At 37.8% G+C, this 14,872-nt stretch overlaps 1 protein-coding gene across 4 annotated transcripts in view; it reads left to right on the top strand.

Moving 5' to 3' along the window:
* Positions 1–14,872, top strand: part of PTPRK (protein tyrosine phosphatase receptor type K) — a 619,103-nt gene that overhangs the window by 344,942 nt on the left and 259,289 nt on the right. The gene's annotated exons all lie outside the window — the stretch shown is intronic.

The raw sequence follows: 14,872 nt of genomic DNA, 5'->3' as shown, positions 1-14,872 counted from the left end.
GACTGAGTCCCTATATAATTCACTCTTCTAGGTTGTGGAGATACAATGGTTAGTAAAATACAAAGACCCTCCTCTATGTATATAGGGCTTCCCTGGTGTCTCAGATGGTAAAGAGTCTGCCTGCAGTGCGGGAGACCCAGGTTTGAACCCTGGGTCAGGAAGATCCCCTGGAGAAGGAAGTGGCAACCCACTCCAGTATTCTTGCCTGGAAAATTCCATGGATGGAAGAGCCTGGCAGGCTATAGTCCATGGGGACACAAAGAGTTGGACATGACTGAGCAACTTCACTTTCTTTTCCCTATGTAGCTTAACACTGAAGTATAATAGGCACATCATATATAAAATTGTAGTATCACATCATGGGATGTTATGAATAAAAATAAATATACAAAATGAGGGGGATTGATGGCTTAATTAAGATGATCTGAAGGCCTCTTTGTGAACATGACAACTGAGCTGAATCCTTCAAAAATGAGAATGTCAGCCATGTGAAAATTTAGAGGAAAAGCAACTATTGATGAATAGACCATCAGACATCATTTGTTTATAATAACAAATGAAAATAATTATAAACCATGTAAGTCTCTTCAAGGAGAAGTTTGGCAGATTTTAACAAAAACATTTCATCTGGACTGAGATTTATCAGAGGTGTCAGGGAATGCCTTTGTCTTTGACTTTCTTGGAGATAGAATCTGAAAGTTGAGAAAAAGTTGCTCAGATGAAGATTGTAGTTTTGAGGGTCAGGGGTAAGAAAAAGAAGGATCAGCAAGCAGAGATCAAGGCAAGTGTCAGTGCTTAGAGGCTAGAAGGAGAAAATGAGATAACCCACATTCAAGTTAATACATTTTATAATGCTTAACATCAAATGTCTTTTATGTGTATTATTTCATTGTTAGATTTACTTGATTTTAATACTTTAACCTTTAGTACTTTCAGAAGAAAATTGAAATTCAGACTATTTGATAATTGCCCAAGGCCACAAAGATCTAATAACCGGCTGAGCCAGAATTTAATTCCATGTTTCTTAACTCCTGGTGCTGGGCTCATTCTTTTCCACCAAAGCTTTATCTCAGATTAACATTATTAAATAATGCTATTAGCTGCTTGTAATGCTTTTGTCTTGAGAGATTCTGTGACTCATTAAAAAAGAGAAGTTTATCTTTGTAAATTGAATAGAACTCTATTATAAATAAAACTTTGCTTATAGCTCCAGAGTCACCTTATATAGCACATGCTTTAGTTCATGAAATCACAGCCCCAGTTCATTGACTAACAAGAAAATATGGTAATATTTAACTCCAGTGTTTAGGTAAACAATTTAACATATATTCATATATGTTTGTATATTCATTTTTGGTGAGCCCTTTGCTTGCATCTTTCTCACCTGAGCCTGATGGTACCTTTGAAAAGCCTGAAAGTGTCCTTGGGTAATCTTCAGAGTAATTAATATGCTATGGATACAAGAAGGTGGGTGTGCTCTTGAGTCATCATGCTCACTGTGTCTTCACGGGACTGTATGTGAATTCACGATGTGCAGCCACTGAAGGAGACAGTAGCTTTTAATAATGCAACTAGAGTGCTTTTGACTAACCTACCGTTTTATATGTGTGTGTGTGTGTGTGCTCAGTTGCTCAGTTGTGTCTGAGTCTTTGTGGCACCAGGGACTGTAGCCCTCCAGGATCCTCTGCCCATGAAATTCTCCAGGCAAGAATACTGGAGTGGGGTACAATTTCCTATTTCAGGATATCATCCTGACCCATATTTATATGGATTGTCCAGACCCATATGTATATATAGAGAAAGGCATAAGTATATATCTATAGGTATAACAATTTTTGAAGAAGTGGCCCCTGATGTAGTCAACAGTTAAAAAAGGCAGAGTTGAAGCCTTTAGCTAGGTGCTCCCTTTAAACATAAATTTCCTTCTTTCAGATAGCCATTTAGTGCCTGTTTATTTTAAAAGAGATTTATTTCGGATTATTAGACCTCCCTTTTTTATCTGAATTGAAAAGTAGATTTTATCAGAGCTTGCTTTTCTTTGCTTAGAGAATCTATATTATGGCTATTCTAGGAGTGCTACTTGAGAAGTAACTAATTATTTCAGTAATTATAAAAGGAAACTCTGAATTTCATAGAAAATCTTAGCTTTATTTCTTTCCCCTTTTCCCGCCCCCCGCCTTTTTTTTTTTTTTGTGATGTTCCTGCCATTTAACCTATATTTTGTTTTACATTTTATATTGTACTTATTGGGTAAAGACATGATGGTGTTGTGAATGTCCGATCCAGAATCTGTTTACATTTTAGAAATATATTTTGATAGTTTGGGCACTGTTTTTTTTTTTTTTTTCGTGTATTTTTCTTTGATGTATATTTAACACTTACAGGTGATACTTTGCTTGCAGTTTGATTTGAAAACTAATATGAAACAATACATTCTCTTGCTTGTTCAATAAGCACCAAATAAATATTGCTAACCACAAAATACACCCTTTGGGGTTAGCTCTCCTGGTGTTGAAATAGTGCTGAGAATTAACTATGGTGACAAGTCTCGTCTCTCATTGGCACTTTCAAACCTGACATCCTGTTACATGGATGCAAAAGATGGTAATTTTAAAGGAAATTTTTGGGGCAGTGATACGAATAGTCTTTAATAAGATCTGGCGTAGTATTGCCTGTTGTCAAAGATGACCCAAGGGTAAGAGTTTATTAGTGCATTTTCTCCTAAACTGAAAGTGACAGGGCATGCTTAAGGCTTTCTGGTTGCTGTTTGTTACAAATGAAAATTTCACTGCAGAATTCTCATGTTGAAGAGTATTGATCTCTGTGTTCCCACAGCCAGAGGAAGAAAAGAAAATGCTGAAATAGACTTTATCATGATTTTAGCTTTGCTTCCAGATCATTTTGAGTAATGATAACATTTTTAGTTTGTGGAAGACAATCTTTATTGACAAAGAAGTTTTTACAGAGATGAAATGAAGAGCAGATGTTTTTCTCAGTGTTTCTACAAGATAGAGGTATAAAAAATGTGAGATACACATTGAAATGTGTTTATAAACTTCAGATGAAAAGCACCACCTGTAGTCTGCTATATTACAGATTCTCATTCTTTTAAAAAATTTTAATTGAAAGATAATTGCTTTACAATGCTGTGTTGGTTTCTGCTATGTGGTACATATACACAATGGAATGCTCAGTTCAGTTCAGTTTGGTTGCTCAGTCGTGTCCAACTCTTTGTGACCCTGTGGACTGCCCCATGCCAGTCCTCCCTGTCCATCAGCAACTCCTGGAGCTTACTCAAACTCATATCCATTGAGTCGAAGATGCAATCAAACCGTCCCCTTCTCCTCCTGCCTTCAGTCTTTCCCAGCATAAGGGTCTTTTCTTTTCTTTCTTTCTTTTTTTTTTTTTTTAATTTTGTTTTTACTTTATTTTACTTTAAAATACTGTATTGGTTTTGCTATACATTGACATGAATCCACCACGGGCGTATACAAGCTCCCAATCCTGAATCCCCCTCCCACCTCCCACCCCATATCATCTCTCTGGATCATCCCCAAGCATCCTGTATCCTGTATTGAGCATAGACTGGCACTTCATTTCTTACATGATAGTATACATGTTTCAATGCCATTCTCCCAAATCATCCCACCCTCTCCCTCTCCCTCAGAGTCCAAAAGTCCGTTCTATACATCTGTGTCTCTTTTGCTGTCTCGTATACAGGGTCATCATTGCCATCTTTCTAAATTCCGTATATATGTGTCAGTATACTGTATTGGTGTTTTTCTTTCTGGCTTACTTCACTCTGTATAATCGGCTCCAGTTTCATCCATCTCATTAGAACTGATTCAAATGTATTCTTTTTAATGGCTGAGTAATACTCCATTGTGTATATGTACCACAGCTTTCTTAGCCATTCATCTGCTGATGGACATCTAGGTTGTTTCCATGTCCTGGCTATTATAAACAGTGCTGTGATGAACACTGGGGTACATGTGTCTCTTTCAATACTGGTTTCCTCGGTGTGTTTGCCCAGCAGTGGGATTGCTGGGTCATATGGCAGTTCTATTTGCAATTTTTCAAGGAATCTCCACACTGTTTTCCATAGTGGCTGTACTAGTTTACATTCCCACCAACAGTGTAAGAGGGTTCCCTTTTCTCCACACCCTCTCCAGCATTTATTGCTTGTAGACTTTTGGATCGCAGCCATTCTGACTGGTGTGAAATGGTACCTCATTGTGGTCTTGATTTGGATTTCTCTGATAGTGAGTGATGTTGAGCATCTTTTCATGTGTTTGTTAGCCATCCATATGTCTTCTTTGGAGAAATGTCTATTTAGTTCTTTGGCCCATTTTTTGATTGGGTCGTTTATTTTTCTGGAATTGAGCTGCAGAAGTTGCTTGTATATTTTTGAGATTAGTTGTTTGTCAGTTGCTTCATTTGCTATTGTTTTCTCCCATTCAGAAGGCTGTCTTTTCACCTTGCTTATAGTTTCCTTTGTTGTGCAGAAGCTTTTAATTTTAATTAGATCCCATTTGTTTATTTTTGCTTTTATTTCCAGTATTCTGGGAAGTGGATCATAGAGGATCCTGCTGTGATTTATGTCAGAGAGTGTTTTGCCTATGTTCTCTTCTAGGAGTTTTATATTTTCTGGTCTTACGTTTAGATCTTTAATCCATTTTGAGTTTATTTTTGTGTGCGGTGTTAGAAAGTGATCTAGTTTCATTCTTTTACAAGTGGTTAACCAGTTTTCCCAGCACCACTTGTTAAAGAGATTGTCTTTACTCCATTGTATATTCTTGCCTCCTTTGTCAAAGATAAGGTGTCCATAGGTGTGTGGATTTATCTCTGGGCTTTCTATTTTGTTCCATTGATCTATATTTCTGTCTTTGTGCCAGTACCATACTGTCTTAATGACTGTGGCTTTGTAGTAGAGCCTGAAGTCAGGCAAGTTGATTCCTCCAGTTCCATTCTTCTTTGTCAAGATTGCTTTGGCAATTCGAGGTTTTTTGTATTTCCATACAAATCTTGAAATTATTTGTTCTAGTTCTGTGAAAAATACCGCTGGTAGCTTGATAGGGATTGCAGTGAATCTGTAGATTGCTTTGGGTAGTATACTCATTTTCACTATATTGATTCTTCCAATCCATGAACATGGTATATTTTCCAATTTGGATTCCTTTTATTTCTTTTTCTGCTCTGATTGCTGTGGCCAAAACTTCCAGAACTATGTTGAATAGTAGCAGTGAAAATGGGCACCCTTGTCTTGTTCCTGACTTTAGGGGAAATGCTTTCCATTTTTCACCATTGAGGATAATGTTTGCTGTGGGTTTGTCACATATAGCTTTTATCATGTTGAGGTATGTTCCTTCTATTCCTGCTTTCTGAAGAGTTTTTATCATAAATGGATGTTGAATTTTGTCAAAGGCTTTCTCTGCATCTATTGAGATAACCATATGGCTTTTATTTTTCAATTTGTTAATGTGGTGAATTATACTGATTGATTTGCAGATATTGAAAAATCTTGCATCCCTGGGATAAAGCCCACTTGGTCATGGTGTAAGGGTCTTTTCTAATAAGTCGGCTCTTCGCATCAGGTGGCCAAAGTATTGGAGTTTCAGCTTTAGCATCAGTCCTTCCAGTGACTATTCAGGACTGATTTAGTATGATCTGGTTGGATCTCCTTGCAGTCCAAGGGACTCTCAAGAGTCTTCCCCAACACCACAGTTCTAAAACATCAATTCTTCAGCACTCAGATTTCTGTATAGTCCAACTCTCACATCCCTACATGACTACTGGAAACACCATACCTTTGACTAAACAGACCTTTGTTGGCAAAGTAATGTCTCTGCTTTTTAATATGCTGTCTAGGTTGGTCATAGCTTTTCTTACAAGGAGCAAGCATCTTTTAATTTCATGGCTGCAGTCACCATCTGCAGTGATATTCAGTTCAGTTCAGTTCAGTTCAGTTCAGTTGCTCAGTCGTGTCCGACTCTTTGCGACCCCATGAATTGCAGCATTCCAGGCCTCCCTGTCCATCACCAACTCCCAGAGTTCACTCAGACTCACATCCATCGAGTCGGTGATGCCATCCAGCCATCTCATCCTCTGTTGTCCCCTTCTCCTCCTGCCCCCAGTCCCTCCCAGCATCAGAGTCTTTTCCAATGAGTCAACTCTTCGCATAAGGTGGCCAAAGTATTGGAGTTTCAGCTTCAGCAACATTCCGTCCAAAGGAATCCCAGGACTGATCTCCTTCAGAATGGACTGGTTGGATCTCCTTGCAGCCCAAGGGACTCTCAAGAGTCTTCTGCAACACCACAGTGATATTGGAGCCCCCCAAAATAAAAGTCTCTCACTGTTTCCATTGTTTCCCCATCTATTTGCCATGAAGTGATGGGACTGGATGCCATGATCTTAGTTTTCTGAATGTTGAGTTTTAAGCCAAGTTTTTCACTCTCCTCTTTCACTTTCATGAAGAGGCTCTTTAGTTCTTCTTTTCCTTTTGCCATTAGGGTGGTATCATCTGCATATCTGAGGTTATTGATATTTTTCCTGGCATGTTGATTCCTGCTTGTGCTTCATCCAGCCTGGCATTTCACATAATGTGTTCTACATATAAGTTAAATATGCAGGATGACAATGTATAGCCTTGCCATATTCAAGGCAAATTTTCCCAATTTTGAACCAGTCCATTGTTCCATGTCTAGTTCTAACTGTAGCTTCTTGACCTGCATACAGATTTCTCAGGAGGCAGGTAAGGTGGTCTAGTATTCCCATCCCTTGAAGAGTTTTCCACAGTTCATGATCCACACAGTCAAAGGCTTTGGCATATTCAGTAAAGCAGAAGCAAGTGGAACTGTCTTGCTTTTTTAATGATCCAAAGGATGTTGGCAATTTGATTTCTGGTTCCTCTGCCTTTTCAAAATCCAGCTTGAACATTTGAAAGTTCACAGTTCAGGTACTGTTGAAGCCTGGCTTCGAGAATTTTGAGCATTACTTTGCTTGCATGTGAGATGATTGCAATTGTTTGGTAGTTTAAATGTTCTTTGGCATTGCCTTTTTTGGGGATTGGAATGAAAACAGAACTTTTGCAGTCCAGTGGCCACTGGTGAGTTTTCCAAATTTGCTAGTGAATTGAGTGCAGCACTTTCACAACATCATCTTTTAAGATTTGAAATAGCTCAACTGGAATTCCATCACCTCCAGTAGCTTTGTTCGTTGAGATGCTTCCTAAGGCCTACTTACCTTTGCATTTCAAGATGTCTGGCTGTAGGTGAGTGATCACACCATGGTGGTTATTTGGGTCATGAAGATCTTTTTTTGTATATTTCTTCTGTGTTTTCTTGCCACCTGTTCTTAATATCTTCTGCTTCTGTTGGGTTCATAGCATTTCTGTCCTTTATTTTGCTCATCTTTGCATGAAATGTTCCCTTGTTATCTCTAATTTTCTTGAAGAGTTCTCTAGTCTTTCCCATTCTATTGTTTTCCTCTATTTCTTTGCACTGATCACTGAGGAAGGCTTTGTTATCTCTCCTTGCTGTTCTTTGGAACTCTACATTCAAATGGGTATATCTTTCCTTTTATGGTTACCTTTAGCTTCTCTTCCTTTCTCAGCTATTTGTAAGGCCTCCTCAGACATAAAGTAGATTCTCATTCTTGATCTCCTTTCTTTTCCACCTGGCTGAATCAAAGATGCAACTAAATTTCTAGCCAACCGACCCACAATAAACTTTTATAAAATTCTTAACTGCTACAACTGACACTCAATTTCTATTCCCGTTTGTCAACTATGCTTTTTTATTATTCCTCTGTGAGACTCTGAATTACATTTTTGAAGTTCTTTAATGTGAAAGGCATAGTCTTTTCTTTGTCTTTGTTGTTGCTTACACAGCATTTCAGTGGTGTGTAATAGCCATTATCAAAATTCTCTGAACATACATATTCAATTAATATTGTTATCTATTCCTAATGAATATCACTGACCTCTAGCTGTAAAATGAAGTGAATGTCAACACATGTACCAGTGGAGGTGGCCCTGTAAAGCAAATTTCAGTGTTAGAATCATAAGGCCTTTGGATTGTTGTTGGTATTTCCCTTGGCAGGACAATACAAATTAAGGATAAGTGTATTTGCTGACTTTTATAACTGAAAGGTGCAGAGATAGGCTTCAGGGTTGGTTCATTTAGTCATGAAAGATCCAGGTTCTTTCCAGTTCTTCCCTCTACAGTTCACAGTTTTAGCTAAGTCAGGGTCCCTTGATGGTCACAGGATAGCCATATGGCTATACACTTCTTTGGTCTCATCCACCTGGGGATAGAAAGGTTACCACCTCTCACATGTATCAGAAATTGCATGACTGCATATGGAGAAACAACTGGAATGGCCAGTGAGGACTTTCGTAAGTGGGACTGCAGAGCATATCATTGTTATTCAGAGGGAGTCTACTCAGGTATAAGAGGAACTGAGGATGTTTTTCACAAAAGGTACAACTTTACCTTGAAGGACATGCAGAGTTTGGAACTTGGTAATGTGGGAGAAGGGCGTTATCCTAATAAGTCAGGTAACAGTACAAAGTGGGACTTTGTGGCGAATTACGCACTGTTAATGGAGTTGCTTGTAGGTATTGTACAACTTACCCACTATACCTGTGAAGGAAAGCTGTCCAAACTAACTCTAAGTTTACGTTTGAACCTTTCAGATTCTACCCTTACTGTAATCACATATAGTTTATGTTCCATTGGACTCTGTCTAGTCTGTCGCTAAGAGTCGGACACGACTGAACGACTTCACTTTCACTTTTCACTTTAATGCAAGGGAGAAGCAAATGGCAACCCACTTCAGTGTTCTTGCCTGGAGAATCCCAGGGACGAGGGAGCCTGGTGGGCTGCCATCTATGGGGTCGCACAGATTCAGACACGACTGAAGTGACTTAGCAGTAGCAGCTGCAGTCCATTTTTGTTTGCTACATCATTTGGCATATTTTGTACATAAATATAACTGATACTATTCTAAAAATTCATAAATAAAATGTAGCTGATGTCAGAGCAGTGGGGCTGACTCTTAAAGATATAAGGAATGAATGATGAACTACATCCCTCCCTTACCTGGGATTACTGGGAATAGGAAGATTACTATGGAGGGAAGATTACTGGGGTAGAGGAAAAGGATGATGGCCGTTTGTTTTTTGTAGTATCTGAACCAGTTTTATATGAACTAGGAGGGTGACTTGTTTAGCATGAATTTTTTCTCACTTGAAAAACAATCTTGATTTAACTAACTTGTTGTAGTCTTTTGTATATATCAGTTAAAAATCATATCTGACTCTCTCATTTTAGTGTTTTTATAATAGAAACAAGGGCACTTGAGAAGTGGAAAACACACATTCTAATACTCTTGTTAGCTGGTGGTTGAAAAGCCATGAAATGTCTAGCTTGCATCCTTTAGCATTCTCTTTAATACCACACACTATTGATTGTTAGCTAGTTTTTATAGCACAGCTAGTTTTCATTCAAGCTGATTCTTGGATTCATGTATAGATTTTTTTTCTAACAGTGACTTAAGAATCCCTTTTCTTTGCTTCTATTGTAAAAACTAGTCAACTTGACAGCAAATTTAGAGTTATCTTGGAGAACTCAATTTAAGCATTTGTTTTACAAAATCTGAAGTAGAAGAACACAAGTATAAACCACATACAAATTTCCCCCAACTCCCCCTACGTTAGAAAAATACCTACAGTCAATCAAGGGATACCAAACGTGTCAAATTTGGAGGAGACCACAAATGTGGCATGTATAAAAATTCTATATTAGTACCCTTGAGTATGATAAAAGGAACATTTGGAGTCTCCTCTCATCCATAGGAGCTGCTTGTAATTCAGGTGATTCCATTCAATGTACAAGATGTCTGGTACATTTTTAAATTCTAAATGAGCAAAAGGATACCGGATGTCCTTTATTTCAGGTAGTATTTTATTACTGAAACACTGTTCTATCCACTATTGTGCTCCATTATTCCAAATAATTTTTCCTATTAATTTTGTCCTCCTTTGTGTTCCCTTATGCTCTTTGATGAAAGTGATAAGAGTACAGCACTTGTCTCACTAGAGCAGTGATTTTCATGCTATTTATTTTCTTGTTTGTTTTAAAAATGAAAATGCAATGAGAGTTCTTTCTTAAAGAATTTCTGAGTGTATTTGCCTAGGTGAATCACATGTAGAGCTCTATCTAATGTTTAGCAGTTGATGCACTGATCATGGTGTTTTTTGGAATGTGTCTTTGAGGACCTTGCTTTTGTTGGAGCTTCTTATGAATTTAAGAAGGATCAAAGAGGAAACAGAATGATCTCCATGCCAAATAATTCTTTCTGTTGAACTCTGTGTCCTTAGTTGCTCAGTCATGTCCGACTCTTTGCAGACCCATGGACTGTAGCCCACCAAGCTCCTCTGTCTGTGGGGATTCTCTCGGCAAGAATACTGAAGTGGGTTGCCATGCCCTTCTCTAGAGGATCTTCCCAACCCAGGGACTAAACCTAAGTCTCCTGCATTGCAGACAGATTCTTTACCATCTGAGTCAACAAGGGAAGCCCCCTGTTGAACTCTAGGGAATTTGATTTCAGAGCAGTGATGATAGGTCTACACTTTTCTTCTGTTCTTCTGAAGGATCTATGTCAACTTCTCAGATTTTGTAATTTATATCCCCCTCCCTGCTCATTCTTTTTCTTTCTCTTAGCCCAAACCAAAAAGGAGGCAATGAAGTCAATTTGTAACTTCATTGAAAAATCAGCTAACAGTCTTTATTGAGTACTTAAAATGGTAAGGGGCTTCCTTCATAGCTGAGTTGGTAGAGAATCCACCTGCAGTGTAGGAGACCCTGGTTTGACTCCTGTGTCAGGAAGATCCACAGGAGAAAGGATAGGCTACCCACTTCACTACTCTTGGGCTTCTCTTGTGGCTCAGCTGGTAAAGAATCCGCCTGCAATGCTGTAGACCTGGGTTCAATCCCTGGTAGCTCCCTGGAGCTACCCACTTCAGTATTCTAGCCTAGAGAATTCCATGGACTGTATATATAGTCCATGGTGTCGCAAAGAGTCGGATATGACTGAGCGACTTTCACTGGCACTTCACTTTCACTAAATTGGTTATAATAGGCATTAGGAAATTACAAAGAAACCTCAGACATAATCTCAGCTCTCAAGCAATTTATAATTTAATTAATTGTATAGGAGATTATTAATTCTTGACTATTTGGGCACAGAGTTTTGACTTTGATTTTGGTCAAATTTTTAATTTATAGAGGGAAAAATAATATCCTCCAATAAGTAGAAAATATACCAATGGGTATTTACCAAACTTATTAGGCACTATTTTGATATATAATGTGGTATATCATTTGTACTATGAGTCTTATCAAATGTGAAACTGAAGCTCTATAGCTGATAGAGGAGTAAATCATCAAAGCAGAGATATAATTCATAGTTTTCAGCGGTATGTGTGTGCTGATAGTGGTATAAGTGGTGTGGTTGGACTGGACTCCATTAATTGTAGATCTAGAATTTCTTCCACTTTTCCACCACTTCATCTTCTAGAGTTGGTGATATCAGGCTTCCCAACCGGTGTATGATTGACAGGTGTTTCAGTGTTAAGCTTTTTTTCAGTTAACATAGACTATTTACAAGTTAGATGTTCACATCTGTTGAAAAACTAGCTAATCCACATTCTGCTTACTAGTGAAATGGCATCAGGAACCTGACTTTCTAAGCACAAACTATACACAGAAACAGAAACCACTGATGAAATGTTAAGTGGAAGTAAATATCAGGTAAATCAGTCAAAACCAACTTATTCAGCAAAGTTTACCATATTTTTACCATAGAAAGAACTTTCCTTTCCATCTGGGTTAATATAAATCACGTTATTTCCTTTTCTGAGAAATATTTGGACTAGTAAGAAATAAAAACAGTCAAAGGTCAACACAAATAAGTACAGATAAACATTTATATTCTCTTAATCCTGTGCATGGATTGTGTTTAGTTCATAGTTAACTAGTTTTTATAAAAAAGAAAAAAATATATAACATTTTAATGTTGAATATGAGGATTGGAGGCTGAGGACTAGACAGAGATTAAATAATTGTGGCAAAGTATGAGCAGCTTTTCTCAGTGCATAAATCCATTGCAACCTCTCCTTATACAGCTTTCTCTTAGCTCTGATGTTCGTTTTAGAGAAATTATGGCCTACAGAGGTGGTCTTATCTCTCATGGGCTGTAGGGACAGGGTTGTATTTAACTTTAGGATATAATTTAGAAGATAACTTTGTTTTGCTTTGTTTTCTGCCTTCTGAGCCCTCAACTAAGAACATATTTTGTTGTCTTGTCTGTAGTGTTGTGCAATTCAGAATTAGATTTAGTTGTGATGCACAGAATCTGTCCTTGTGTTAAAACAACAAAGAAACAACAAATGAATAATTACCTGTACCCCTGTTAGGAAGATATTTTACCCACATGGTTATTTATATTTTCCTAATTGCCACTTGGATTTTCTATCATCTTCATATGCATATGGAAGGAACCATTACTGTTCTTATTTTACCTGCTACCCCCTCCAGTGAATTTCCTTCACATTAGTGAAAAAGAAAAATCACAGTGCTTTTCTAGTCCAAAGAATTTAAATGAAATATGCTCGGGGTACCACTCAAAATTTCTTTTCTATCACTCACCTCCTTAATCCACAGCAAGCATACTCCTGCCATTATACTATTATAGTTGTTATATCCTCCACCTGGATTTTCTTTTTTTCCCCTTAAATAAATGCATACTTTCACATTCTTATCTTATTCAGTTTTTTCTCATTTTTTCCAAAATACTTAAAAGTCAAATGATAGTTATTTTCTAGTACAAAAGAAAATTCATTGATTTTGTTTTATAGATTTTTTTTCTCCAGAGTTATTTAGCTCTAAGTTTTCAAAAGATCTTTATGTGACACCTACTATTAGTATGTGCAGAACAAATATTTGTACAAGACAGTGGTCTGAAATATACTCACATTGTTGGGTGAAATATAGTAGCTAGAAATACATATGTTAATAGTCTGTTTCTTTCATTTTCTGAATTTTATTACATATCCTTGGGTGCTCAGAACTTTCTTTGCCTTCAGTGCCATTGCTTTCATCCATATCACCATTTTATTTTTACTGTACTTTTTAATTTTTTTAAATTAAGAAAAAAATCTCTATGTGCTGAGGCTTTATTTTTATTAAGGTTTAATTGATTTATAATATATTAGTTTCAGGTGTACAACATAATGATTCAATACTTTTATAGATTATACTCCATTTAAAGTTATTATAAAATAATGGCTTTATTTACCTGTGTAGTACAATATATCTTTGTTACTTATTTTATACATAATAATCTGTATCTGTTAATCCCATATGCCTGTCTTGCCCCTCCCCCCTCCCATCTCCAGATTGATATTCACTGAAAATGAAAGTGAAAGTTGCTCAGTGGTGTCCAACTTTTGGGACCCCACTGACTATACATACAGTTCATGGGATTTTCTAGGCCTGAATACTGGAGTTGGGTAGCCTTTCCCTTCTCCAGGAGATCTTCCCAACCCAGGAATTGAAGCCAGGTCTCCCTCACTGCAGGTGGATTCTTTATCAGCTGAGCCAGAAGGGAAGCCCAAGAATACTGGAGTGGGTAGCCTATCCCTTCTCCAGCAGATCTTCCTGACCCAGGAATTGAACCGGGGTCTCCTGCATTGCAGGCAGATTCTTTACTAACTGAGCTCTCAGGTAATCACTAGTTGCTCTCTGTATCTGTGAGCTCTTTGCTATACTTTTGTAAAGAGTGCTCACTGGTCTCCCTCCATCAGTACTTGCCTCCTCTGAGTCAGTCTTCACACAATAGCTGACAGACTGACTGCTCTTCTGATTCTGATGGCTTCTTGGTTAGGCAGTTACTCACCAAACTCTAGCAGCACTGATTTGCTTTCACTTGATCATGCTCTCTTCAACCTTAGGGCCCAGGCATTTTATGTCCACAGTGCATCTTCATATTTCTTCAGTATATTATTGCATTCCTAACATCTGCTTCCACCTCTCAAGTAACTAAGTCAAGGGCTCTTCCCTTTTGCTTGTTTACTATTCTATTTCAGTAGCCAGGACCATGGCCAATACCCAGCTGATATAATCAAGTAGTTGTTCAAGAAACAACAATAGCATAGATTGTAAAGTACCAAATGAATGGCATGGTCTTAATATGTAGGACAGAGGAGGCAACCTCATTCTTGACTTTACCAGTCAGGTTATGAGCTGTGGAAGAGGCAGACATTCTTACCAGTGACAGATGGGTAGGATTTGGATAGTTGAAAATAAATATGGGCATTTCAAGCAGAGGGTGTGATATAGGAAAAGATATGTTCTTGAGGGCTATTGTTACATATAGACCACAACACTGTTTCACAGGGAAGTCAGATGTGACCCTGAAATTGTACTTTGAGGCCTAACTGTGGAGCAAATTGAATGCCTGACTAACGAATATGAATAATTATATCATTTGATCTGGGAACTTTTGGGAGTTTTGCAATAGGTTACTCATGTCTTCATATCTGATTCAGAAAACAAGGATGAGAGATGATTTGGAGAATAATGAGTTTTCAGGGAGTAAGTTTAGGGGACTCTAAATATCTTAAACACTTGAGATAGTAAGACATCCTTAAGGAGGGTTGTGTTGGAAAGGACAAGTCAAAGTTGAGAGATTATGGTGGAAATACTGTTAAGAATATTGTGAAGTGACCAAAGATGGAATAGTCAGCCTGGGATACTAGGTGAAATACAGTATTCTGGACAAAAGTTTGGAATGCTTGTAGAACTTACTT

This window comes from Capricornis sumatraensis, chromosome 13 (assembly GCF_032405125.1).
Source record: "Capricornis sumatraensis isolate serow.1 chromosome 13, serow.2, whole genome shotgun sequence".
Classification (NCBI taxonomy): Eukaryota; Metazoa; Chordata; class Mammalia; order Artiodactyla; family Bovidae; genus Capricornis; species Capricornis sumatraensis.
Note: the sequence above shows the minus strand (reverse complement) of the source record. Positions and strands in the feature narration are given on the sequence as shown.